This window comes from Pteronotus mesoamericanus, unplaced genomic scaffold (assembly GCF_021234165.1).
Source record: "Pteronotus mesoamericanus isolate MK-2021 breed Mesoamerican mustached bat unplaced genomic scaffold, CSHL_Meso_final scaffold_54, whole genome shotgun sequence".
In the NCBI taxonomy this organism is placed as follows: domain Eukaryota; kingdom Metazoa; phylum Chordata; class Mammalia; order Chiroptera; family Mormoopidae; genus Pteronotus; species Pteronotus mesoamericanus.
Genome location: NW_026555321.1, coordinates 20,291,584 through 20,319,521, shown reverse-complemented (window position 1 = coordinate 20,319,521; position 27,938 = coordinate 20,291,584). Strand labels below are relative to the sequence as shown.

General features: G+C 42.2%; 2 non-coding genes and 1 pseudogene across 2 annotated transcripts; all 3 read left to right on the top strand.

Annotated features, from left to right (window-relative positions):
* Positions 1-379: 379 nt before the first annotated feature.
* LOC129087920 (40S ribosomal protein S6-like) lies at positions 380-18,350 on the top strand (annotated as a pseudogene).
* On the top strand, positions 12,312-12,383 carry TRNAC-GCA (transfer RNA cysteine (anticodon GCA)). Its single transcript has one exon. It is a non-coding gene; the product is annotated as a tRNA-Cys (tRNA).
* On the top strand, positions 14,940-15,011 carry TRNAC-GCA (transfer RNA cysteine (anticodon GCA)). The gene has a single exon. It is a non-coding gene; the product is annotated as a tRNA-Cys (tRNA).
* Positions 18,351-27,938: the final 9,588 nt, after the last annotated feature.

The window sequence follows — 27,938 nt, the reverse complement described above, 5'->3', positions numbered from 1 at the left end:
CCACACGTTCCTTTTCTTTTTTTTTTTTTTTTGAGTTCAAGCAGCAGTGGCATGATTTATTAAAGCAAAAGTATATTTTCAGAGGGAAAGAAAGCGGGCAGGCTCGAAGAGCAACTGCTCCCAGGTTGCCCTTGAGGACCAGAAATGGAGCTGATCTGAGTTGTACCCATGTTCATCCAATTTTAAAGAGTTAGTATGAAAAAGAGATTATAAAATATCTCAGTGATTTTTTTACATATTAAAATGATGATGTTTTTCATACATTGAATTAAAAATGTATTATGAAAATTAACTTTGCCCTTTTTTAACTTCTTAAACTTGGCTACTAGAAAATTAAAAATTATATATGCAGCTCGCATTTGTGGTCGGCATTCCATTCATGGACAATGCTGGCCTAGAGCTGAAGCCAAGGCAGGGAGACCGCCTGACTGTCCAGCCAGCCCAGGACGCATTAGCGTCTCCTCATGATAAGTATGTCGTGGCCGAAATGATTGGGGTGTACAGAATGCTTGAGTGTCGTGTGTGCTCACCAAATGCTCATTGTTTTTATTTTCTGACAAAACTTGGTGCTTTTTGAATGATTATAGAACAAATAGAATTGGGACTGATGTCGTCTATTATAGATACGTGGCAGTTGAGTTATACATTAGATTGAGACGTGGTGGGGGAAGCAGGATGGGGCTGTTGAAGGAGGCCTCGCGTCGGGGGGTGGGGAGTGGTAGCTGGAAAAGTCCTCTCTCCTGGAAACTGTAGGAGTTGTTCTTTCTCCCTTCTTTTTTCCGTTCCTTCGGTTTAATGACTGCAAACTGGTGGTGGCGGGACAGCTCTGCCTATATTTGCTGGAAGCAGATGCCCGCAATAATTTATAATTTTAGAGACTGAAAGCCATAGAGGGCGACACTATGAAATATGGAAGAGGCAAATGAAAATTTTGTCAGCCAAATTAAATCTCGGCAAGTCTCCTGGCTGCTGAAAACTATTTACATAACTGGATACTGAAAATGGGACACCTTTTTATAACTGAACATATTTTAGGATTTCAAAGTTTAGATCTGGGACTTAAACTCTCCTTGATCTGCCACTTCCACCCTCTCCCTGCTACCTAACTTTCTTCTAAAGTTTCCGGAAAGCGAAGAAACAGTAGTGAAAGCAAAACAAATAAAAATTCAAGACCTTGGCTGCAGGTCTTGGCCTAGGGTGAAATAACCTCATCTTTACCAAGTGTCATTTAAAATTTGTACACCAACCGTGTCAAAGTGGAGAATCATTTCTCGGCTGCAGGAGCCACCATCTGTCCACTTCCATTTTTTCTTCCTAATCTCACCACCCACTGCCTGGGCTGCCATTGCCCTCCACAGATGCCTTGTTGCCTGATTCTAGGAGATGACATCCGAGATCTCATGCCAGTGAAAAAGAGATGCTGCCGCGGTCATTATCAGCTGGCCATCCAGTGAGTCTAGTGGTTGTTTTATCTAATTCTGCATCCCACCCCCCAGGTCTTCTTGTTGGCATTGCCATCATTGTTTTGAGAATGATTTTGGACCAGGTGTAACAAGTGGCTTCCCAGTAAGAGAAGCACTAGTGTCATTGGCCAGCAGAATGAGGTAGGAACAGAGGCAGAGGGTGTGTGCCAGATACCATTTTGGCCAAAAGAGAAGATCTCATTTGCTTGAAGCCTTGAGATGTCAAACCCAAAGGAGACTGAGACTGAATGTGTAGGAGGAGTGGTAGGTGATGAGCAGGAAACCTGAATGTGTGAGAAAGTATTGCTGTTGGTTGTACCCTCTCGCTCGTAGGGAATCCTGTAAGGCTTGCCGGAGAGGGAGCTGAGGCTCGGACTTCTGTCGGGTAAAGCTGGAGCTTTGCCAGAAGCCCATCAGATGCTGGCCATTGGTCTCTGCCCTAGACCAGGGGTGTCTAACCTGCAGCCTGTGGGCTGCATGCGGCCCAACACAAAATTGTAAATTTACTTTAAACCTTTTTCTTTGCTCATCAGTTTTCATTAGTGTTTGTATATTTTATGTGGGGCCCAGGACAACTCTTCTTCTTCCAGTGTGGCCCAGAGATGCGAAATGATTGGATGTTCCTGCCTTAGACCATAGGAAACTGAAGATTTAGTGCAACTTTCTAGATAGAGATGCCAGGACAAATAAAAACAAAACACAAAAAAATCAGAAGTCTCAGGCTCAGCTTGCCAGACCACATTGCCAAGTGTCAACTATCAGACTATGACTTCCTTTATAAAAATTTACTGCCTAGTCATAATTGTGTTACTCGCCATTATGTTTGCAATATCTTGGCTTCCAACCATAAGGCAGAGCGGTTTACCATGGCAAATTAGAGCTGGTGAGGGGAGGGGCAGGTTCTGGATCTTGGACTCATGCATTGTGATGGTGGTGAGTTATGGTCAGCAAGAAAGAAAAGGGCCAGAACCCAAGAACATTGCAATCCCCAGTCTTGGGTGAGGCATGATGCAGTAGAATGACCTAAGAGCTACAGCAGTGCCAGGGAACACAGGAAGGTATTTCCAATTGTATATTGCTGCATAAAAAATGACCCCTAAGTCAATAGTGTAAAACAACTGCTATTTATTTATACTCATGAATTCTGTAGGTCAGAAATTTGGAAAGGGCACATGGAGATGGTTTGTCTCTGGTTTACATTGTCTGGGACCTCAGCTGGGAAGACTTGAAGGTTGGGGATGGCTTCACAGCTTAGGCTGGAATGACCTAAAAACTTGTTCACTCACAGGTTTAGTTGAACCTCAGCTGGGGTTTTTGGCCTGAATATCGACACATTACCTATTCATGTGGCAGCTTGGGCTTCCTCACAGCATGGTGACTGGGTTCTAAGAAAAGAATCCTAAAGCAGGTGAAAGCTGCATGTCTCTTTCTGGGCTAGCTTCAGATGTCACACAGCATTACTTCTGCCATACTCTAATTGTTGTAGAAGTCCCAAAACCCTGGTCAGAGTCATGTGGAGGCTACCTCTTTTCTTTTCCGCCCTTCCCTTCCTTTCCTTTCCCTTCCTTTCCTTTCCCTTCCCTTCGCTTCGCTTTCCTTCGCTTTCCTTTTCCTTTCCTTTCCTTTCCTTTCCTTTCCTTTCCTTTCCTTTCCTTTCCTTTCCTTTCCTTTCCTTTCCTTTCCTTTCCTTTCCTTTCCCTCCCTTCCCTTCCCTTCTCCTTTTTCCTTTTTCCTTTCCTTCTTTTCTTTTTTAATTCCTCACCCAAGGATATACTTACTGATTTTAGAGAGAGAGGAAGGTGAGGGAGGAGAAACGTAGTTATGAGAGAGAAACATTAATTGGTTGCTTCTCATATGCACCCTGATCAGGGATTGAATCCACAGCCTAGGTATGTGCCCTGACTGTGTATTGAGCCTGCAGCGTTTTGGTGCATGGGATGATGCTCTAACCAGCTGAGCTATCCGGCCAGGGCAGGATACCACTTTTAAACGGGATAAGTGATAAAGGAATTTGGGCTTATATTTTAAAGTATGTTTTAAAACAATCTATCATCTGGCTGTGATTGTTCATATAACTCTCAAATGCAAACTATTTCCTTCCAAATCCCTACAAAAGTTTCCTCTCATTATGATATCAGCCTCAGTCCTGAGGTCCAGGTGCCAATGAGGTTCCTTGGTACAGTTCCTCAGATCTGTCTCCTTGAGCACCACCCTTCTCAATCTGAATGTCTGTGAATGAAGATACTATCTGTCCCACTGTGGCGGGGCAGGTATAGGATACCAGCAGTAGACACTTTTAAATTTGAAAAGAGGAAAACAGGAGGCACACAGCAGCCACTGGTCCATAGCAATTTAGAAATCCAGCAAGGCATGAGCGACTAATATCCTATTACGACTCAGTGCTACTATCATGTTCTTCGTGCTTCTTCACTCTGCCCTCTGGACTCTTCGTTTTTCTCTGCGAGTTTCCCTTCCTTGTTCATAAGAAATGGACTCATAGGTAATGCCAAGAGATTTGGGAAGGGAGGCAGCCGGTACCTGGGCCTCCTGTCTACAGGGAGCAGAGCTCTAGTCCATGAGTCTGATTCTGGAGCAGGGATCTGGCTGTCCCTGGGCATAGAGAGATACGTGAGAAAGTGAGGTCTGCAGCCCTGGTCCTTGTTGTGGGTACTAGACAGAATTTAGTGTCTGATGTCCCTCATACAAAAGGCAGAGGTGGGAAGTGCCTAGATAGTCATTAAGTCTGGTAGAGTGTAGGTCCCAGGAAGATGAGGGAGTTTTCCTGTAAGGCAAAGACTGAAGCTGTTTAACTTCATGTGGACTTAATCAAGTCAGGAAAAGCTTCATGCTTGGTGTTTCCCCAAGCTGAATTCACTTCCTAGAAGTCAATTAGGGCCCTTTGAGAGCTGTATTCTTCCCAGAAACTTTAATATAATGTATGAACTTGCTCTTCCCAGGAGATATACTAAAGGAGTTTTAACCTAAACAGTTTTCCTTTAGAACTACTAGAAAATTTGAATTATTTGCTTACAGTTTATATTTCATGTACTTCCAAATAGAATGGAGGCAGTATATGTTAAAAATACAAGATTATCAAAATAAAAATAAAGGCTCAAAAACTAGCTAAATAAGTACGCTAAAAATTAGAGTTAATTTAGTTAACAGTAATTGAATATTGAATTTGCTTTGAGTTTCATTCCAGAATATGCGTTTATGTAGCTTGTATATGGTGTGACATATGTTTGACAATGTACAGAAGTCTAAATATTTGCTTCTGGAAATATTTACTTTTAGCTCCTTTAAAGATAAAGCTTCTCTTATTATATTTAGAGTTTTATTTAAAAGATTTATTGCAAATTGAATTTTTGAAGTTACAAGGTCTTGAGAGATCATCCATTCCACTTTTTTCCTCACTGCAGCGGAAGGTGGGAGGGTCCAAAGAGATTGAGGGTCTTGTGCAGAGGTCAGGCTGATTGAGCAGAGCTGGGTTTGCCTGCTAGCAAAGTGTTTTTCTACCTGTACCATAAAAGAGAAATTCTTAGGTCTGAAGTTTTCAGAGTTACTGCTAAGTAAAGCTTCAAGAGAAAAAAAAAAAAAACTATGTTTTTACAGTAAGGAATTATGATCTGATACACACAGGTCTGCCAGCAGATATAAAGTGACTGTAGGCAGGCATGAACCAGCGGGTTCCTGCCTGGACAAAGGTGAGTCCTGGGGACAGATGAAGCAGAGTGGAGACAAGGCTAAGAGTAAAATCACAGATACCCCAAGGGAGGCCAGCAGCAATTTTTCTGGTTCTTAATCACAGTGAGACTCCAGAGAAAATGAGAGATTAAATTTGGGTGGCACTACCCTCCTCTTTAGACATCCAATGAGGTGAAGGCCTTTACCAAGTATAATTTTGATCAGATTCAAGAATTTTAGCTTCTACATGCTGCCTGCTGTTGCATTTCCGCCAGTAATTAGTCAGAATTCAACTAGAGAAGCAGAACTACATAAGCAGCTTAAAGGGTTTATTATAGGAATGAGACCTTATGCAACCACAGGAGCTGGTTGAGCAGTATATGTAAGCCTGCTGCCCAGTGTCTGGTGATACAGTTGTTACACATTTTTAAGGAACAAACTTTCCCATAAAAAAGTTTCTCTACCGGAAATTGTAACTTCTGAACCAGAACACTGCAATCTGAATAGATTGAACAAGGGCTTTTATTTCATTTAGAGAATAAATTGAACCCTAGGAGAACCTGGATTGATTTGAGAGAGAAGAAAAGAAAGGCAAGAGGGAAAGGGAGAGAGAATTTGAGAGTAAAACACAATACTTACAGGCTAAGGCTAGAAGCTGCCTCTCCAAGATCAGAAAAATAGATGATCGTGGGCTGGACAAAAAGCCTGTATGCTTTTTTCCATAAAATAAAAGACGTATTTTCCATTTTCACCAATAATTTTATTGATTTGGGTATTTTGAGTATGTCAGTTATCTCCTGCATGGTATAATATGTTGATTGGTCTCAACATAGTAATTGCTATCGCTATTTGATCGCTATCAATTTTAACTGGTCTACCTGACTGAGGGGCATCGTCCAGCGAGAAATCTCCAGCATGAAACTTGGCAAACCACCTTTGACACATACACGTTTAATCAGTCACAGCACCTTCTCCACGCACTGCACACGTCTTTTTCTTTGTTTTGCATTTTAGTTGCATTTTTACCTTTCTCGAAATAATGAAGCATAATATGCAGAAAATGTTGCATATTTTCTTCCATCTTCAATAATAAAATAACTATACAAAAATTTACCAATTTTGATTTTAAAAAATGCGTGCTGCTAGGCCAGCTGCCACAACATGATCTAATGAGATTGTTTCAAATGAAGGCAAAGACAGCTAAGTGCTACTAGAGCCATTTTACGGAAAGATCCAGACGAACTTTTTGGCCAGCCCGGTGATACTGGCTTCATCTTGCTTTGTTGTTCAGTGGGTATTGAAAGAGGGCTAAAATAAATGACAAGGGGCCACTGGGGCAAGGAATGCCGGGTGGGGGAATGCTCTGCTGGAAGCAAGCATTGGCGCTTGCTATGGAGTTAGAGGAAGGATTTTTCTTGGTCTGTGAATCAGGCAAAATCCACTCATTAGGTTGGAGGTTGCAGAGTAACTGACCGCCATCAAGTGAAAGAAGAGCTGGCATATGCCTGCCATTTCTACAACAGGCATGTGTTTGTTCTTTGGAGGTGGTTGCTTCATTATTCACTTTTTTTCTAATATTAAAACACAGGCATTTTTTAATTCTGGTAAAAAAATACGTTAAGTTTACTATCCCAATCATTTTTAAATATGCAGTTCATTAGTGTCAAGTATATTCAGACTGTTGTGCAACAGGTCTCCAGAATGGGTTTTTTTTTCCTTGCAAAACAGACTGTATGCCCATAAAACATGAATTCCTTCCTCTCCACAGGCCTTGACAAATACCCTTTTCCTTTTTTTTTTTTTAAACCACTTCACTGAGGTATAATTCACATAAAAAGCTATACATGTATACTGTATACAGCAACTTGATGAGTTTAGAAATAAGTATACACTTGTGAGATCATTACCATATTCAAGCCCATAAACATCACTTCGCCTCCAAAAGTTCCCTCCCACCCCTTTATTATTTATTTACTTATAAATAATATATTTTTCTTTTGTGGTAAGAACACAGTTAAGATCTACCCTCTTAGCAAAATTTTAAATTAATGATACAATATGGTCAACTGTGGGCCCTTTGTTGAGTAGCAGATCTCCAGGATTTATTCACCTCCCTTACCTGGAACTTTGTACCTTTTGACTGACACCTCCCCATTGCCTACCTCTGCATGGTCCCTGGTAACCACTCTGCAGTCTACTCTCTGGTTTTATGAGTTTGACTAATTTAGAGTCCTCATAAAATGGGATCATGCACTGTGTCTGGATTATTTTGTTTAGCATGATGTCCTCCAGGCCCACCTATCTTGTTGCAAATGACCGGATTTCCTTATTTTATAAGTCTGAGTAACACTGCCTTGTATGTTTGTACCATATTTCGTTTATCCACTCCTAAGTTGATGGATGTTTGGTTGCTCCCACCTCTTAGCTATTGTGAATAACACTGCAGTGAGCATGGTGTGCAAACTTCTCTTTGATATCCTGCTTTGAATTATTTTGGAATATATACCTGAAGTGATATGGCTGGTTTATATGGTCATTTTATTTTTAATTTTTTGAGGAATCTCCATACTGTTTTCCATCATGGCTGCACCACGGGACATTCCTACCAACAGTGCACAGGGATTACTTTTATTGCATCCTTGTCAATACTGGCTTTTTTATGTTCTTTGATAACGGCCAATCTAAGGAGTGTGAGGTGATATGTCATTGTACTTTTGATTTGCATTTCTCTTATAATTAGTGATGTTGAGCATCTTTTCATAGAGCATAGCTCTTTATTTAAAAACTCTTCTGGAGAATAAAATGAGGAAAAACTAGGATAGTAAAGTTGATGTTAAATCTTATAGCCCTGGTAACATACTGCCTTTCTCTTTTCTGTTGCACTCCATTTGCAATCGCCCACTCCATTCAATCACTTTTTCCTCTGCCTTTTCTTGGTCATACTGTACTTTCTGACCCATCCCCACTAAGGAGCTAAATTTTGAATTTGTGAGACATAGGTTGTCAGGGTTGGAATGGATTTAAGAGATCTTCTAATGACAACATCCTTGCATTACAGCTGAGGAAACTGAGGATTAAAAAGTGAAAATATTCAATTGAGAAAGAATATCTTAGTACAAGGGGGGCAGTATCCTGATTTCTGAAACTTAATTTCTAACTTACTCCCATTATGATATAGTCCTGTGGTATCTGGAGATATTAGTAAGACTTGGGGTTTCAACATCCTGTGGTTGAGCACAGTTTGAATAGCCACAGGTTTTCCCAGGTCTCTGCAAGATGTTTTATGCTGTAACCCCTTCCTCTTCTATAGCTTTGATGTGAATCTTTGATAGGCTTTGGAACTTGGGCTACATTATTTCGCTTATATAACATATAACTAAAACACACATTAACTTTCAGTTTTGCTTGTGTTCTGACTGTGAGCAAATTTACACGTCTGACGTCATGATGGTGAAGGGAACAGAAGTTTGGAATACAACAGCAGGTCAGTTGAACCATCGTTACTGAACCTTTTATCTTAGGGCATGTTCTGGGCCTCATGAGGTATATGAAATCTCAACAAATATGGAAAGTATCTTCCCTGCCAGTGCAGGTCCAACTATTTTTTTTCCGAGTTTGCTGTGTGTATTAGGGTTCCCCTGAAAAACAGAACCAATATGGTGTATGTGTGTGTATATAAATCAGTTGACCCTTGAACAACATGGGGATAAAAGCACCAATCCCCATGCAGTAGAAAATTCACATATAACTTAAGTTGCCTCTCTACATGTGCAGATTCCCAACCATGAACTGAAACGACTGTTTTTGAGCCACAGTTGGCTGAATCCACAGATATGAAACCCAAGGGTGCAGAGAGATATCTGTATGTTTATTGTAAAAAAAATAATTGTGTAAAAAAAGACTGCTCAAACTCGTGCTGTTCAAGGGTCAACTGTAGACTTATGATGGAGGCTGAACATCCCAAGCTCTACAGTGAACACACTGGAGAAGAGCAGGTCTGTAGTTCCAGCCTGAGTCCAAAGGCCTGAGAAGCAGCAGAACTGATGGCGTGGTACCAGCCTGAGAGACGGCAGGCTCGAGACCCAAGGAGAGCTGATACTTCAATTTGATTCTGAAGGCAGGTCAAGGTGATGTCCCAACTCAAAGCAGCCAGGCAGGAAGAGGTCTCTCTCCCTAAGCTACTTCATCTCTTCAAGCCCACAGTGGGCTGGATGAGGCCCACCCAAAAGGGAGGATCTACCTGCTTTGCTCAGTCTACCGATTCAAATGTTAATCCAGTCCAGAAACACCCTCCCAGACACAGCCAGAATAATGTTTGGCCCAATGTCTGGGCACTCTATGGTGCAATCAAGCTGCCATCTAAAATTAACCATCATACTATAGTTACCAGTGAATGCTTTCAACATGACTTGAGGGACACATGGGCAAATTTCCCAGTTGTGTGATCTTGGGTAAATTATTTAACTTCACCATGCCTCTGTTTCCTTACTGGATTGATTTAAGGATTAAATGAATTAGTATTTATAAAGTGCTTAGAAGCATGCATGGTAAGTTGTAAGGGCAACATATATTAAATACAATTTTAACACAATTTAATGGTTACGTATTTATTTTGATATACATTAGGAAGAAATACAATTGGCATTATTTCAAGGATACTTTGGCTTAGGATAAGAGTAAGTAAAGAATAGTGGGTTGATTGCAAGACAAATAGTAAGTAAACACTAGTAAAGGAGGAATGGGGAAATGGTAAAAATTAGGACAGTGAAAAGCTAATGATTGGGTTTGAGAAATACTGTAGATGAGAAAAGATAGGTAAATATCTAGGGTAACCAACCAACCCCAACCCAGTTTTCTGAGGGGATTTCCTGGGATGCAGGACACTTGGTGCTAAAACCCCCAGAAAATCAGGATGTTTGTTCTACCTGTACATAACTACAGTTCGATATTTACTCCACAAACATTATTGATCATGTACATTGTTCTGGGCATTGGGGGCTTCCATGGGGCCCCTGCCTCTGAGGAGCTGGTGGCATGTTGGACCTGCCCCTGATAAGTCTGCGACTTTAAGCAAGGCTCTTCGGCTTCCCTCCTCCTGTGTTTCCTTTTTTTTTTTTTTTTTTAAAGATTTTACTTACTCATTTTTAGAGAAGGGAAGAGAGGGAGAAACAGAGGGAGAGAAACATCGATGTGTGGTTGCATTTCACACACCTGCACACCCCTGGCTGGGGACCCAGCCCGCAACCCAGGCCTGTGCCCTACACTGGGAACTGAACTGATGACCCCTTGGTTCACAGACCGCCACTCACTCCGCTGAGCCACACCAGCCAGGACTCTTTCTGTGTTTCTTAGTCTGCAAGAGAAGTGTTTGGCGTAAATTATCTCTAGGTGCCTTCCAACGCTGGGGTTCTTCGATGTGAAACACAAAGTACATCTTTCATTGCTAAAATCACAACTCCCCCTGGTGTCCAGGTTGAGAAAAGAACAATGAGCAGAGCAGATTGTGACTCTTTTCGGAGCTCTCAGTCTGAGGCAGGGGTGAAAAAGGATGGGATGGGGTCTTTGCCCTCGCCTGGCTACCAAACAACCACAGCCTGACACAGAATGACCATCCCAAACTCAGGACCCTTTGGAAACACCTGAAAAATGTACGGGGCCTTGGAAATCGCCAGAGGAGACACTTCCCAACAGGTTTAAACGTGCAAGGTTTCCATTAGAAGCACCTGAACAATTTATTAGGGTGTGAGATGATAAGGAGACCAAGAAAAACAGGTGGCTCCAGTTATGGTTGTCTTTGGAAGTTGAAAAGGAATCTGGTGGGAGGGGCCAGGATAAGTAATTTACTTAACTGAGTAAGAGGCTCTTGTTGGGAGCCTTGTTTCTTCTTATCAAATGACCTCTTGAAGTTGACAATGTCCCCAGTTTCAGGCAAGTTATGTTATGTAAGAGTGTAACTCACTGGCCATCTGTTTTTGTGTGACTAAAATCATCTTAGAGTTATGGCTTGGAAAAGCTATCTCCCACAAAGTGGTTCTTTATACAATTTCCTTATCCACAATATCACTTTTTATGATTTCATTTTCCTGCAGTCGGCTGTGGCCTGAAAATATTAAATGGAATATTCCAGACATAAATAATTCATAAGTTTGAAATTGTGTGCTTTGATGATGAAACCTCGGGCCATCCTGCCCCGTGTGGCCCAGGACCTGGGACGTGCATCGTCCCTTTGTCCCCATGCCCCCTGCCTGCTCCCTGCCTGTTATCACGTAGCAGCTATCTTGATGATCAGATCAACTGTTGAGGTGTCTGTCTGAGGTATCTCAGTGTTTGTGCCCAGGTAGCCCTTGCAGCAGCCTCATGCTACTATGTCACAACACCTACGTCATTCCCCTCACTCCATCTTATCAGAGGCACTATATTATCTTATTATCATCACAAGAAGAAGGGTGAGTAGAATCCAGTAAGATACTTTAAGAGAGACCACCTTCTTATAACTTATTATAGTATATTGTTATTATTGTTCTTCTTATTAATTATTGTTGTTAATCCCTTACTGTGCCTAATTTAAAATTAAACTTTGTTATAGATAATATGTATAGGAAAGAACATACTATATATAGGGGTGGGTTGGTACCAACTCAGTTTCAGGCATTCCCTGGGGGCCTTGGAACATATCCCTCGTGGATGGGAGGGGGACTACTGTACTTATTTTTTCAGAATTGATTTAATGCAACACATATCTGTTGCGAGCCAGTTATGAGCTCAGTTCTGTGAAGCCATGAAGGGGAATGAGAATCTCAGTTGCCAGGAGCCTTGGCTAAGGGAAGCATGACAGGAATCCAATCATCTACATTATATTGATGTTGCCATCAATAGCATCAAGAAAAACAGATGATTTTTTTCCCCTGAAATTGAGGTTTGTTTTATCCAAGTTATGGTGGACAGGAGAGGCTTTGGATATTGGAAATTACAAGAAGAGTTTCTTGGACTTAGTTCTCAGGAGTCCTGTATTTTTTTTCATAATAAACTTCCTCTTAATGCTTGTAATGCCCAGTCTCCTTCCAGTCAGTGCTCTCTCTAATTATAGCCTCCCTGACTCATGGAAGGGTTTTAGAACCAGAATGTTGAGAAAGGGATAGCCTTTAAAAACAAGCTTATTACATTGGGGGTATAGCTCAGGGGTAGAGCATTTGACTGCAGATCAAGAGGTCCCTGGTTCAAATCCAGGTGCCCCCTATTACGTTTCCACTTTTGCTTCCAAAGACTGTGGATTGACTTTGATTTTATTATTCTCTGTAGGTCATGGCTGGTTGAATAATAATGTCCCTTGTGTATATGCCAGGCATCAGTCTAGGTTCTTTATATTAATTATCTCTTTTTCTTGCCAACATTTTACAAAATACCTACTATTAGTATCTCCATTTTACATGAGGAGACTGAGACTTGGAGATGCTCAGTAATTGGCTCAAGCTCAAAAAGCTGCAAACAACAGGTTTAGGATTTGAACTCAGAGCACATACTCTCATTGACCTCATTATACTACTCATGCTTTTTTTTTTTTTTTTTTTGCTACGGATAAAAGCTTTGCAACAAAATTCCATTTAGCAATTCTCCCAAGGTGCTGAGACTGTCCATCAAATTTTAGAACATTTTGCTGCAAGGCCAACCCAGCCACTTAGTGACTGTGACCACAGTTTGAAGTACCCTGGGGCAAGTCATGGAATAGAGTTTATATTCACCAAATATGACGAGGGATAAACATGAACTGGTCTGAAGTTTAGAGAACTGCATTCTTTTCCTGCTTTAAACTTTCACAGATTTCTATTACCCCTTCCCCCCATTCACTTCCTGCAGCCCAGCACCCTACTACCTTGGGCGCCTTCATTCAGGACCGAGGCAAGGGCCAGACACCAAACCTGAGTCTAGGTCTAACTTCTGCCCGCAGCACAGGCCTTGCTGTGTCTTTCAATCAGCTTGAACAACACATATTGAGCAACTACTATGTGCCAGAACCGTGCAAAGTGCTTAGAGGTGAATAAGACACAGCCCCAGGCCTAAGTGGGCTCTCAGCCAGAAAGCAGGACTATAAAATAAAAAAAAATTAGAGTGATGTGAGCTGTACTGAGCTGTGTCAGGTCAGGAATGCTAAGAGGCAGTAATTACTTCTGTCTATGGGAGGAGAGGTTAAGGGAGGCCTTGGAGAGGAGCTGATGGCTCAGGGTTTCACAGATGAATAATGTATCACTGGAGGGAAGGGGAAGTGGAGGGAGGGGTGTGGGGAGCGGTGGTTCAGTTGCAGGCAGAGAAAACCACAGGGGCAGAGGCGGGAGCCAGATGGACGCAGCTGGACGCAGCTGGAAGCAGCTGGAGCACAGAATGTGCTATGGGGAGTCTCCGAAGCTGAAGCTGAAGAGGCTGATAGGGATCCAGATGTGAAGAACTTTGCACATTGTGCTAAGAGACTTGAAGTGTTTCATGAAGGCATTTAAAAGGGAAGTGACCTGGATAGACTTGGTTTTAAAACGGGCTGTTCCTGGATGGATGTGAGGGGTGGAGGCCTAGAGGCTGCTTGGGAGGTGGTGGTTCTGCTGACGGAGGAATGGGGACGGACCTAAGTGATGTCACAGGTAAAATTAACAGTGCCCAGCGATTAACTGGAACTGAGGAAGAGGGGCGCGAGGATCCCAGAGGTGTGCTGGGTGTTCGGTCAAATGACTGAGTGGTCGGTGATATCACCAGCCAAGACAGGGAGGAGGCTGGTGCAGTGGTTAAATAGCCAGGGCCAGCATTCGCCCTGAGCCTGCACTGGAACCCCGGCCACACTGCCTCCTGGCTGCGTGGCCGCTCTGGGCTGCAGTTTCCTTACCTGCGAAATCAGTATGCTAACAACAGCAATACCTGTCTCACGGGGGTATGTGCGATGATTCCTGGGAAGTTATGGGTAGAACTTTTAGTACCATACCTGGCACATGGCAAGTGTCCAGTAAATATAAGCTGTTATTATTATAAGAAAGCAAAATAGGAGGAGATGCTGGTTTGGGCAGGAAGATGACAGGTTTTGGGGGAGCACGCTAGGTTTGAAATCTGAGGTTCCCACAAGGCCTCAGAGTAGCCAGGCTAGGGCTGGCTGTCTTGGGACCTCGGGGAACTGGGGAGCTGGAACCCCGGCTGCCGCTGCTCCTCAGCGGCGGGTCTCACCTGGGTCTTACCAGGGAGAATTTGTTTCAGTACCGGAGGCTGCCTGACCTTTCCTCTCAATCATGGATGCACACGAGATTAAAGATCCTGAGACTGGAACTCAAGGAAATAAGAGTTAGAGGTTTTCAAAGGCGAATGTTGAACTTTGGAACATCCAGTTGTTTTTATTTTTAACTGTGAAATGAGACGGTTCATCCTGAATGAGGTCTCCTTTGAAAATCTCATGATAACATGCGCAATGTACAATACATGCACATGTACAGTATTTGCCTGTAATATCGGAGTTGTGCATGAACCTCTGAGGTCCATCTGTGGATACCCAGGTAAGATTCCCTCCAGATCCAATAGTTGTTGGTGGCCCATAATGTTTAAAACATTGATCGATGTACCCACAGATCTATGGGCAGTTGGTGGAGCTTTTGGTGCTGGGAAGAGAATGAGCATACAGGCTCAGAGAAAAGCAATAGGTGGTGTGGCTAGAGGGGAATTGGGATGAATTTAAATCCAAGGTGAATCTCAACCACAAATACATTATGAAGTATGATGTCACTCATAAAAGTAGAATAGGTGTTTTATAAGGGATTTGTTCTATCAGGGGGTATAGCTCAGTGGTAGAGCATTTGACTGCAGATCAAGAGGTCCCTGGTTCAAATCCAGGTGCCCCCTACAGGTTCCCTTTTGTTTCTCTTGGCAACTTCATTAAAATACTGGATTTAAAGTGAGGCCAGCAAGGTGTCTAGGGCTCAAATTTAAGGAGATGCTGATCCTCACGTTCATGCCAGCACCCTGGCCCATCAATTCCCTCAACAGTAGAGGGAATTAACATATATCCTTCCTCCAACATATATACACACAGACACAGACTCACATCCAGAGACATAGGCACACACCCACACGCCAGTTGTGTCTCGTGCACACACAGACCCACACACCATAACACAGACACACCAGCAGACAAAAATTTATACCCATACACGTGTGCTTTCTCACAGGTACTTTCATTCTCCTTTTCGGTATATTCAATCTAATTGACCAGGCTTTTTCTATTTTCCTTACTTCAAATGTTTTATCTTTTAGTAATTTTAGATTTCCAGAACAGTTGTAAAGATATGGATTGGCCAAAAAGTTCATTTGAATTTTTCTGTAACATGGCTCTAGTAGCACTTAGTTGTCTTTAACTTCATTCAAAACAATTTTGTTAGATTGTGTTGTGACAGCTGTCATATCAGCGTGCATTAAAAAAAATTTTTTATCAACATCAGTGAATTTTTGTGTAGCGCTTTTAATATTGAAGATGGGAGGAAATATATGACATTTGTGGCATAGTATCCTTTGTTATTTCAATAAAGGTAAAAACACAACTGAAAAGCCAAAAAAAAAAAAAAGATTTGTGCAGTGTATGGAGAAGGTGCTGTGACTGATCAAATGTGTCAAAAGTGGTTTGTACAGTTTCGTGCTGGAGATTTCTCGCTGGACGATGCTCTGTGGTTGGGTAGACCAGCTGAAGTTGATAGCTATCAAATCAAGACATTAATTGAGAACAATCAACATTATTCCATGCCAACATACTCAAAATATCCAAATCAAAAGAGTTATTGGTGAAAATGAAAAATGTGTCTTTTGTTTTATGGGGAAAAAACCACACAAACTTTTGGGCCAACCCGATAGTATAGAGAGGTCCCACACTCCCTTTACTCAGCTTCCCCTAAGGTCAACACCTTGCACAACTATGGCATAGTTATCAAAACTGAAGTAACCACCGGTGCAACACTATTAACCAAACCATAGACTTCATTGAGATTTCACCAATTTTCTCCTAGTATGTTTTTTGGTGTATTGCAGGATGCAGTCCAGGATGCTATGTTGCATTGAGTCATCATCATGTGTCCTCAGTTTCCTTCCATTTCTGAGAGTTTCTCAGTCTTACCTTGTCTTTTTTTTTTTTTAACCTTAACATTTTTTGAAAGTCCTGGTCAGATATTTTGTATAATGCCCCTGACTTTGGGTTTGTCTGCTATTTTCTCATGATTACACTGAGGTTGTAGATTTGGCAGAAAAATATCACAAAGGTGCTGTGCCGTTGTTGTCCCATCTTACTGCGGGGAGAAGAAAATCACTGCAACAATTTAAGAGTTTGCTACATTGTAAAATTTTCAAGAGTCTGGTGTCTGAGACTCATTGGGATACGCCTTCTAAAGTTAGGGGCAGCTTGCAGAACAAAGCAGGTCACTTAGTAGGTCTCTTTGGACTTTGGCAGCAAGGTATCTGATGTGCTTCTCTGGTTTATTTACTAGATAACAATAAGCCTTATATTGTCAGGTGTTTTGGGGTCCCATAGCAAGAGAAGGGCCTGTACTCAACCCAGGCTGTGGAGAGAGCCGTTCTTGCTGTGGGTATTGTGACTTAGCATCGGAATTATAGTTGGCAACTTTAGTTTTATTAATTTGCCTTTTCTTTGTTTCCATAGTACATTGAATTTACCTCTTTTATGTTATTACACAGTGTATTATAATTGTTTATATGCCTGCTAGTCAGGCTGATTGTGGCTATACCATGGTAAAACCCCTGAAATCTCAGGCGCTTACCACAGTAAAGATTTGTATCTTATACATGCAAGGTGTGATGCAGGTCTGGAGTTCTTGTCCCCTTGTAGCTGTGACATCTAGCAAAATGGGGCCGCTAGGGCCTTTGGTCCAGGGGTGGAGAGGGTTGGCGGAGTCTCATCAACTCATAATTGCCTTATCCCAGCAGTGACGTGCATCACTTCTGCTCATGGTTCGTGGGGCGGGACTAGTCACAAGGCCTCAGCTTCATTGCAACGGACGCTTGAAACTAGGAAAGTTTTTGGATGCCTGGTGAGGACCAATTTTTTCTGCCATATCCCATCTTACCCACTCCAATATGGGCCCTTAGATGGTGGCACATTTTTTCTGATTCTTCTTGTTATCACCAGTGACTGCAAAGTACCTTGTCCATAGTAGGGACTCAGAAAGTATTTGGTGAATAACAGTTATTGGCTAATTAAATGAATAAATAAATGAATGATGCAAGATATACAAACAACCTATATTTTTAAATTATTTGGAAACTAATTTTATTAAAAGGCAATAGTCATACTTCTCATATTAAAGACAATTTATTGCTACTTTCCTAAACAATCTCTTAAAAGATTCAACCTTTTATTTGAGACGACAACTTTGACTATTCCCATTAAGTAAGACACAGACTAAGCTCTTTTTCATGGCTCCTTGGAGGAGGTCAGCTGCTTCAGGAGGAAGCTGAACATCTCTTTCCCAGCCACTGGCTGCCAGAAACTCATTGAAGTGGATGATGAACGCAAACCGCGTACCTTCCATGAGAAGTGTGTGGCCACAGAAATTGCTGCTGACGCTCTGGGTGAAGAATGGAAGAGTTATGTGGTTTGAATCAGTGGTGGGAATGACAAACAAGGTTTCCCCCTGAAGCAGGGTGTCTTGACCGTGACCGCGACCACGTCCCCCTGCCGCTGAGTGAGGGGATTCCTATTACAGACCAAAGAGGACTGAAGAGCGAAAGTGCAGATCTGTTTGGGGTTGCATTGTGGACGCCAATCTCAGGGTTCTCAATTGGTCATTGTCAAAAAAGGGAGAAAGAAATCCCACGTCTCACTGATAATGCTGTGCCTCGTTGCCTGGGGACCAAAAGAGCGAGCGGAATCTCACAGTGGCGGATGTCCGCCACTATGTCATGAGAAAGCTCCTAAACAAAGAAGGCAAAGGACCTAGGACCAAAGCACCCAAGATTCAGCATCTTGTTACTCCACGTTTCCTACAACACAAATGTCGGCGTAGTGCTGTGAAGAAACAAAGTACTAAGCAAAGTAAGGAAGAGGCTGCAGAATGTGCTAAACTTTTGGCCAAATGAATGAAGGAGGCCAAAGAGAAATGCCGGGAACAGATCGCCAAGAGATGTAGGCTTGCCTCTCTGAGAGCGTCTACCTCTAAGTCTGAGTCCAGTCAAAAATGAGGTTTGTCTAAGAGTAACAAATAAATAAGAACAAACATAAAAAAAAGTAAGACACAGAATAAGTGTTTTACCAGTTTGTTTTACTACTTTAAAAAGTAAATGTTGAAAAAAATGTTGCCCTGTATTACTACTTTAGAAAATAAATGTTGCCCTAGCCAGCATGGCTCAGCTGGTTGGCGCATCATGCAGTAGGCCAAAAGCTCGTGGGATCGGCTCCTGGTCGGGGCACCTACCCAGGTTGCAGGTTCGATACCCAGTTGGTGCGTGTACGAGAAGGCAAACCAGTCCATATTTTTCTCTCCCATTGATGTTCCTCTTTCTCTCTCCCCCTTCCTCTCTCTCTAAAGAAATGAAAAAAAATCCTTTGGTGAGAATTAGAAAATAAAAATAAATGTTTACTGTTGCACCTGTCTTTCTAAAACTGTCTACATGACCTTTACCCATTATAATGTCAAAATACCTTTATTGTATAAAACTTTAAACATATATTGAAGAATATAGGGGGAAATAAAATTTGGTTGGATCTTCACCACGGTCTTGTTTAAATGTTGTATTTTTTATATGTGATTGTGTTTGTACACGTGAGTTTATGTTTTATGTGTGTATGTGCATAAATATTTATTAAATAAAAATGCACCAGGCACACCTTAGGCAACATCCAAATCCTCTTGGCCTTGACTATTTCTGAGGCCCTTGGCCAGCTCTTCTACCTTGGCTGCCACTGGGGTGACCGAGCATGTATGGACTCTATTACCATCACCTAGGCACCACCTTGCAGTCCCTTCCCTCCCACCTACGCTGGCTGCCCACTTGCCTTCTACTCTTGGCTTTGGTCTTGCTTTTGAGATGTGAGCGGTCCTGAGACCCAGTGGATGCCCCCACAGGTAGAATCTTAGAATCTGGAGGCGCTGAGGCGTTAACCCACCAAGGAGGAAAGCTTTTGCCAGTGAGATACAGAGTGGAGGGCTGACGTCTTCCCCTCCCTTCCTTCGGACAGACTGTGCTGGGACGCAGCAGGAGGCAGTATTATGAGATGAGGCAATCAATTTCAAGTGCACTAGCTTCCAAATGATAGCTTGAAAATGCACCTTGGAGTTGACTAACCCTTCTTCCTCTGCCTCACTCCCTTCCCTCTCACTCCTGCCCCCTGGGATTGCACTTTCTGAAATACTAACAGCACAGGTGCTTTTGCCTCAAGCTCTAGGTTCTGGGGTATTTCCATAGAGCAGACAATCCGGATGCTCTGCCAATTTTCTCTTTAGCCTTTACCACAATAGTTCAGCCTGGCCAGATACCAGCTGGCAGCATCTGCATTTCTTTCCATGAAGGTTTTTTTGGTGGGGGTGCAGGAAGGCAGCCAGAGGCTGTTCTACAACTGTCCATGGTAAGTCAGAAGTACCAGGGCATGAATGGCCTCTGGGAGCACCTCTCAATCAATGGCTGATAAAGTTGCTGTTCCCTTAAAGTATAAATAAATAAATAAATAGATAAAATTTATAGAACACCTCAGATTCCTTACCTCTTCCATGGGATAACTCTGAGCCAGGACTCATTTTACCTTGCGCCAGACTTCCCAATAGAATTGAGTTGCCCTCACAGGAACTTTCATGACAATGCAGCCTTCACTGGCTGCTTTCCCTTTTGTCTTCCCTCTGTCTCCTCTACCAGTGTGTCCTGCGGTCACCAAATAAGCTACTTGAGCTTGTATTATTGAGTTCTGTGGGAATCCAAGCCAAGACAGCCTAAGACATAATTTTAAAAATTATTATAGATGGATTTTTATTTAAAAGTATATCCTGTACATGATGGTAAATATTTTTAAACTTTTCTAAAATATATGCATTTTAAATGCTGTGTGACATTTACCATATGGTATATAAATAATATGCTGGACATTTCAGTTGTTTCCAGTGTTCCTATCCAACTTTAATTAACTCACTGCTAAACAGACCAAGACAGGCTTTGTCTCTGGGGTCAGAGTTGCAAATAAATAAACCACAAATGGGTCATTTTTCACATAATAGGAAAAAAATAATCAACATAGAGAATTCCCATGACTTCTATTTGATGTTTTTTGAAGGTTGCCATATAGCAGGGGTTCTTTAGAGAAAACTAAAAGAAATCTTGATTATATTCTACTTTAAAAGGAAGTAAATGGCATCCAAGATTTCATTAGACAAGGTACCATCTCTACCATTTTTGAAAAGAAATGTCAGCTAAAGCACATTATATAATACTTTGCTATCTGATAGACTTTTTTTTTCCCTGTGGGGCAAATTGGGATTCTCTCTCCTCTCTCTCTCTCTCTTTCTCTATCTCTCAGTAGAATAACTTCTAAAGTTTAATATTAGCCCCATGAATGCTTTGGGGCCAGTTAACTAACCTCTTTAATCTCTGGGTCTTTTCATTAGTTCATTGGGGAAAATAATATTAATCTCCTTACTAAGTGTGATGTCAGAATTATACAATATAAGGTCAATGAGTACATAGTATCCTCTCAATAAATGATAGCAATTATTTCACATTGACTTTATGTTCAACAGTGAAAGAAGTAGCACAAAGCATAGGGTGGAACTTAAAAAATACGAAGGGGGCATGGGGTGGGACGTGCAGTTATCTAATTAGATTCAGGGAACATGAATGGTTCTCTGCTTGAAGATATTTCCTCTACAAATTCTTCCTGAGTGACAGACTTGGTACCGAATTCCTGCATAATCGCAGCCCTTTCACATAGACCAGTGCTTCTCAAAGTGTACCAGGCGCATCAGCAATAAGGGGGAACTGGTTAGAAATGCAGATCACCAGGTTCGCCCTTTGATCTTGGAATCAGAATCTCAATGGGGACAGTAATCTGTGTTTCAAAGAAGCTACCGATGCACATTCAAGATTGAAAACCACTGGTCCAGCTCGAGCCTCTAACCTGCCTGCCCAGCCCCTCCTGCCATGCCCAGCCCTGGGGGCCCTGCCTGATTCAGGTCCCCCCTCTTCTAGCCTTCACCCTAAGGTGATGCTATCGGTTCTGTCTCAATTATGGCTCCTTTCCAGCTCTGATGTTGACCCCTCCTCTTTTGCATTATGAGTTTACTTCTCTGCCGTGTGATGTGATTTCTATTTGGCCCTTGGTCCCTGTGACTGGTGGCTCCAGGCATCTCATCCTTGTGCAGTTGAGCCCCAGAGACCTCAGTCTGTCTGGAGCCAAACAGGAAGCAAACATTTCTGCTAGGTTTTGGGCCCTGCAAGAGGATTGGCCCACAACCTGACCAACTTCCAGGCTCAGTCCTGCCCCAGCTTCTGCAGCGATGGGACTCTAAGGGGAAATGTAGGAACCTCCGAGTGTATAGCTCTGCCTCTAGGAATCAGACATATGTGTGGTTCCTCCTGCTTTGACTACCAATTTCCATATCTCAGTGTCTGTCTTGGCTTCTAGCTCAGTGCGCCATCTCCTGGGCTTGAGTCCTTCCTGCCTTTCACTACTTTTAGTGGCTGAAGTTGTGTTCCCCTTAGCATATTAGTTTATCTATTGCTGCATAAAAATTATCCCAAAACTTACTGATTTTAAACAACAATAATCATTTGTTACACGGTCCCCGAGGGGCAGTTATTCAGGAACACCTTTGCTAGTGGTTGTGGTTCAAGGTCTGTCATGAGGTTGAAGTCAAGGTAGGATGGATGAAGGCTTGACAGCCAAGGGGCCTGCTGCTTTTGAGGAGGCTCACACGCTGGCAAACTAATGCTTGCTCTTGGCAAGAGGTCTCAGCCCTTTGCTGTCTACACTTCTCCATGGGACTGCTTGAGTATCCTCATGATGTGGCGGCTAGCTCTTCCTACAGTGAGTGCTCCAAGACAGAGTAAAGCATGCTTTTAAAGATCTATTTCTTGAAGTCATAAATCATCACTTCTGTCACATTTTATTTGCTAGAAGCAAGTCCCTAAGGTGTAGTCCGCATTATAGAAAAGGAAATGAGGCTGTACCTTCTGAGGGGAGAAGTGTGCAAGAATTTGTGGACGTATTTTAAAACCGCCAGTTAGCCATTGGGGCAAACTTCCTGCCACATACCACCAAATTCTTAAGATGCTCTGTTCTGCTGGCCCATTCCAGAAGATTCTAAATCCTTGTCTTCAGCCAGGTGTTCAGTACCACCCAGCAGATGGAGCCCGTACTCCCTTTTTAAAAATCTAATTGCAGTCTTCAGTCCAGGTTGGTATTGCTAACGATATGATTCAGTGATTTATTCAGCACTTACTGTGGTGGCTTGGTAACTGGTGCATTTGGTCATCTCTAATTGCCTGTTTTGAACCTGGTGAGTCTGATATGTCCTAACATGTCAATAAGAGATTAATTTGAGTTCATGAGTTCAAGCTTTTTGCAGGTTATCCAGGCTTAGAGCTGCCACATGAATACATGCAGTTAGAATATAATGCCAAACTGCTCAGTCGAGATGGTGACTCATGGATAAGATCAGTCCACAATCCATTAGCCAACCTTGTTTGGACTGCATGTGCGCAGAGGTAAGGCAGTCTTTTTCCTATGTGCACAAATGTGCCATTGGTTTGCTGAGCATTAAACGCTCTGGGCTCATTTCCACAGAAGTGCGTGTAGGCTAGCAGTGGTCCTCGCTGGGTGTCTTTCAGTTGCACACAGCAGAAACCCAGCTCAAGCTGGTATTAGCTAAACAGTTAAAAATGATTTCATATTTGGCTTCAAATATGGCTGGATCTAGGACCCCAAGTCTTGTTACCAGTAATCTGTTTCTCTCTGTTTCTCAGATCTGCTTTTCTTTTTCTTTTTCCCCTGTGTTAATATTATCCTCAGGAAAATTCTCTCAAAGCAGTTGCAAGTTGACTACATTTACTTCCTTCCTTTTAGCCACCTAAGGACAAAAGGAAGTTTTCTGGTGTTTCTAGTCCTGTGATTAAGTCTCACTGCAGGTTTTGAATCAGACATGTGGCAATGACCATGGAATTCTCTGATTTGACCCTTTCTAGAGCTGGGGAGTTGGTTCTGCCCCATTCAAACCATGCTAAGATTAGGAGGGGGTGGTTACCTAAAAAATAAAATGGATGTTTTTACCAGAAAAAAAAAGAGGGGAGTAGATCTTGGGTGGACTAAAATCATGCAAAACTGCTCCATCCACTTACTGGATTCACACTTCGGTATGACTAGTCAACATAGAGTCAAATTACAGAAAGGGAACTGAGAAAATGATAGAGAAAAAGTGTGGGTTTTACTCATAATCTTGCGGCATTCACAGTTTATCCTCAGGTTGCTTACAGGTTCCCTTTTCTGTGAACTAGAAAGCAGTCACATAGCTCAGCTTGGCCTCTTAGTATCATCAGTACCGTGCGCATCTCTTACGGAGCCTCTGGGTTTTCTCCCGTTCCCTGTTGTTTTCCATCCAGTCCTTGGCCAGGTCTCCTTGCAGGACCACTGCGGCCTGGTTTGAGGAATACTCATGGTACCTTTTGGATGTGTCACTCCTTGTCACGGCCTTTTCCTTTCTTATTCTTGTGCTGCCTCATTTCTGAGTTTATTTCTGAGGAGCAGGAGCTGGTGGCCACAGGTACAGCCTCTTCTGAAGGGAACCCGAAGAGCGTTCTTCTCATACGCAGGAGGTAGGTTGACCCACCTGAGTAAAAGCCAGGAGAGAGCTTAGGACTCTGGTGGTCTAAGAAATGCCAGCTGCTTGTGCTGCCTCTCAGAATCCAAAGGCTTGGTGACAAGGCAGGAGACAGTCATGTGCATTTGTCCCTTTTCAGGTCACAGGCTGTGGGGTGGCCCATCCTTCGTTCAGAGTGCTGAGCCAGTCAATTGCACTTTTCTCTTTACAGTAATTGTTAAGGAATAGAGTCACAACCCCAGCACAAACAATGCTTCTCAAAGGGACATTGGCTGGTTCTTTTGGGAAAGCGTTCTTTTTTTGTTCATTTACTTCCTGTAGGTCTTGAACCTGAAAGTATGCAAAGGCTGGAGCTTTTGTTGCCAACTAAAAACCATAAGGAATTTTCTGTCCTGAGGATGGGGCTGCTTGCAAGGAGGAAGCTCCTCTGAGAATGGAGAGGAAACACCCAGGGCCTGCTGACAAGGTTTCAGCTGCTGGGGCAAGTGACACCAGAAGCCGGACAACTCCTGGCCTTTTCAGTCATGAGATCCAGAAAACTCCGTTTGTCATGTTTCCTGTCACCTGCGAACATAATTCCTTGTGACTGCGCCCTGACACCTTACTCTCAGGTGGTTTCAGTGGCCCGGGAAGGCCTGGTGCTGCTCTTCACACCCGAAGTCCATGTTTCGTACACACAGAACACTGACACCAGAATTCCTGTTAGTCCCTCCGCCCTGCTGCACGGTTTCTCTCTTCATAAATCTACAATAAGAAGACAGGCCACCGCCATGTGGGTGCAGACTGATTAGAGCACTTGTGAAATTGTCTGTTTTTACAAAATGTTAGCAAAAGTGCACTGGGTATAAGTATCTCTTACTCTTGCTTTTTCTGCCTTAAAAAAAAATCTTTTCCTCTACAAGATAAAATTTGTCTCTTTTTTGAAAAAAAAAACAAAACGACCAATTGTCTAGATTCATTTTTTAAAAATAATTATTTGTTTTTAAAGAGGGGAAGGGAGAAAGAGAGGGGGAGAAACATCGACTGGTTGCCTGTAACCCAGGCATGTGCCCTGACCCAAATCAAGCCGGCAGCCTTTCGGTTTTGGGGTGACACCCAACCCACTGAACCACACCAGTCAGGGCTAGATTCGCTTTTTAAGGTATACACAACTGGACAAAAAATATCCCTTTCTATGGTGGGAGGTGGGCAGGTTCAGGGCCAAACTGGTCCTTGCTTCCCAGTTCTCTCACTTTTCTTTCCCTGTCGTCCTTAATTCTTGACTTTGGGATTGCTGGTACTGTAAAGAAATGCAGTTATTCAGAAAATTCCAACACCAGTGAGATGTTAACTTGATTTCATTTTAAATCTAAGTTTATACCCAACTGGTATTATTCTGAGAAAATAGTCCATTGATTTGTAAGAGTAAAGTAGATAATACTGTGAAGGAAATTAACCATATGATACAGACACCAGGAAAGAAAAGAGGGATGAAAATATATTGGGAAGGAAGGAAAGGAAAGACAGAGAGGATGAGCATTTATCAGAGAGAGGAGGTGACGTGAATTGAGATAAAATTGTACTTGGGTCAACCTTTGATGAGGGCGTCAAGCTTTGGTTAGATAATAGAATACTGGTAGGGTTGTCAGATTTAGCAAATAAAAACATAGAACACCCAGTTGAATTTGAATTTTAGGTAAATAATTAATACTTTTTAAATGATAAGTATTGCATGGCAATCCTTCAATGTAAGCATTTGGGGATTTTCCTTTCCTAGGGTAACTGGGTTATTTTGCTAACATTCTGGAACCTACAGATAGAACGGACTCTGGCTCATATTCTGAGATCAAAACCATGGATAAATTTTACTCCAAGTTCCCGAAACTTTTGGATTCTTCCTTGTTTCAACAGATGCATTTAGTGGACTGAAATGCTCACATATAATATTTGAGTAGTATGATTATTTGATTTAAAAAACACTTTTTATTATGAAAAATTTTAAAATACATACAAAAGTGGAATGATAATGAACTTCCATTACCCTGTTTGAAGAGTTGGCCATGTTGTTTCATCTCTCCTCCTCTACCCCCTCTATTTTGCAGGAGTGCTTTAAAGAAAATCCCAAATTTCATTTCATGCATAGATATAATGTTTCTTTTTTAAATTTTATATTTTTCTTTCCTGTCCTTAAACATATCTAATCTGTTTAATTTTTGCCAAGATCTCATTTTTTACCCTTAAATAGTAAACATAAAATAATGGTCTTTCCCTTCACAAAATAATCGCTTTTGTTTTCTTTCTCAGAACATCCCTGCAGTTCATGATTTCTCCTAACTGTGGTAGCCTGTTCAGGCCTCAAGGAATTTGTTGTGCTTTGTGTTGAGGGGTCCGTGGTGGCAGGAAGGATGGAGGGCGGGAGTGAGGGTTATCATATTTTGGCTTTCTCTGAAACTTCTTTTCTATGAGAAATACTAATCTGTCTCTCTACACTCCTAACTTTATGCATTATGCAAGTGTATACTTTTTAGGGTAAATATTGGAGCCTCTGATTTAACATTTAAACATGCATACCTAGGAGCAGGTTTGAAGATGCTGAGAACAGCATAGCAGAAGACAATGATTCTCAAAGAGTGTGCACAGAAGCCCCTGGAAAGCTTGTTAGAACACAGATCCTGAGCCCCACCCCCAGAGTTTCTGATTCAGTTGGTCTGGGATGGGGGCGTGAGAATTTGCATTTCTACAATTTCCCAGGGGGTGAGTTCCTGGTTGTCCAGGGAGCACACCGTGAGAAGCACCGGTATAGCAAAATCTGTTAGGTTATCTAAACCTGAAGGACAATCCTTATTCTCTGACCTTGGGAATTTTACTTAACCTCTCAGATTTAGTGTCCTCATCTGTGACCAATAAATGTTCATTTCTTCTTTTCCAATAATGACTTGCTGCTTTGAAGAGCAAGAGCTCACCATTCCTTCAAGTTGCTTTGTCAATGGCTCGTTGGAAGTGGTTTTGCCTGTATTCACTCCTCAGAATCCAGCAGCCTCTCTAGTGCAGAGCTTTGGGTAAATAAGAATAAAGGGTGAACACAGGAGATTGTACTCCAGCTCCTGAAGAGAGGGAATGAGGACAAGATAGCTATAGTTCACTCATTCAGCAAATATCTATTGAGTACCTATTATGTGTCAGGCACTGTTTCAGCTGCTAGAGATACAGTTGGACTGAATTGTTTTCCTTATGGAATTTGCATTCTAGTGGGGTGAATAAAAAGGAAACAATCTTGGTGGGACCCTAATAAAATGGGAAAAATACTGTGGTATTTCAGTTAAATAATAATTTATGTTATCCTCTCTCAGTTTTGAAGGCCAGAAGTTCAAAGTCAGTTTCACTGGGTTAAAGGCATGGTGTCGGCAGTCTCTTTTGAGGCTCCAGCAGAGAATCTGTCTCCTTGTCTTTTCCAGCTTCCGGAGCTGCCTTCCTTGGTTCATCGTCCCCTCCTCCATCTCGAAAGCCACCAGTGTAGTGTCTTTAAATCTTTCTTCCATCACCTCACCTTCCTCCTATTGAATCAATAGCTGAAGATAGTTTGGAGGCAGTGAAGAATGTAAAAGATGATCTAGGAAAGGTGGGGACAAGTCTGAAAACTGTGGTTACAGTCTGGCGCAGGTGTGCCATCGAGTCGTGTGGTCACGTAGCCGTAATACGCATTCATTTCCACGTGCCAGGTGTTTTATAGGCATTCCTCTTTTAATTCTCACAATGACCCTTTGAGGGAGGTACTGCTTTACATATGGGAAAAGCTAAGGCTCAAAGTGCAATTTACCTTGAATCACATGGTTAGTAAGTGGGCACACTGGGATCATAAGTATTAAGAAAACAAACTTCAACTGAGTAAACTTGAAGATCATTGGTTTCATTATGCAATTCATAAATCGAGCAGCATCACACCTTTTGGGGGAAGGGAATGGCAAGGGTTTTCATCTTGCAGATGCCTTTT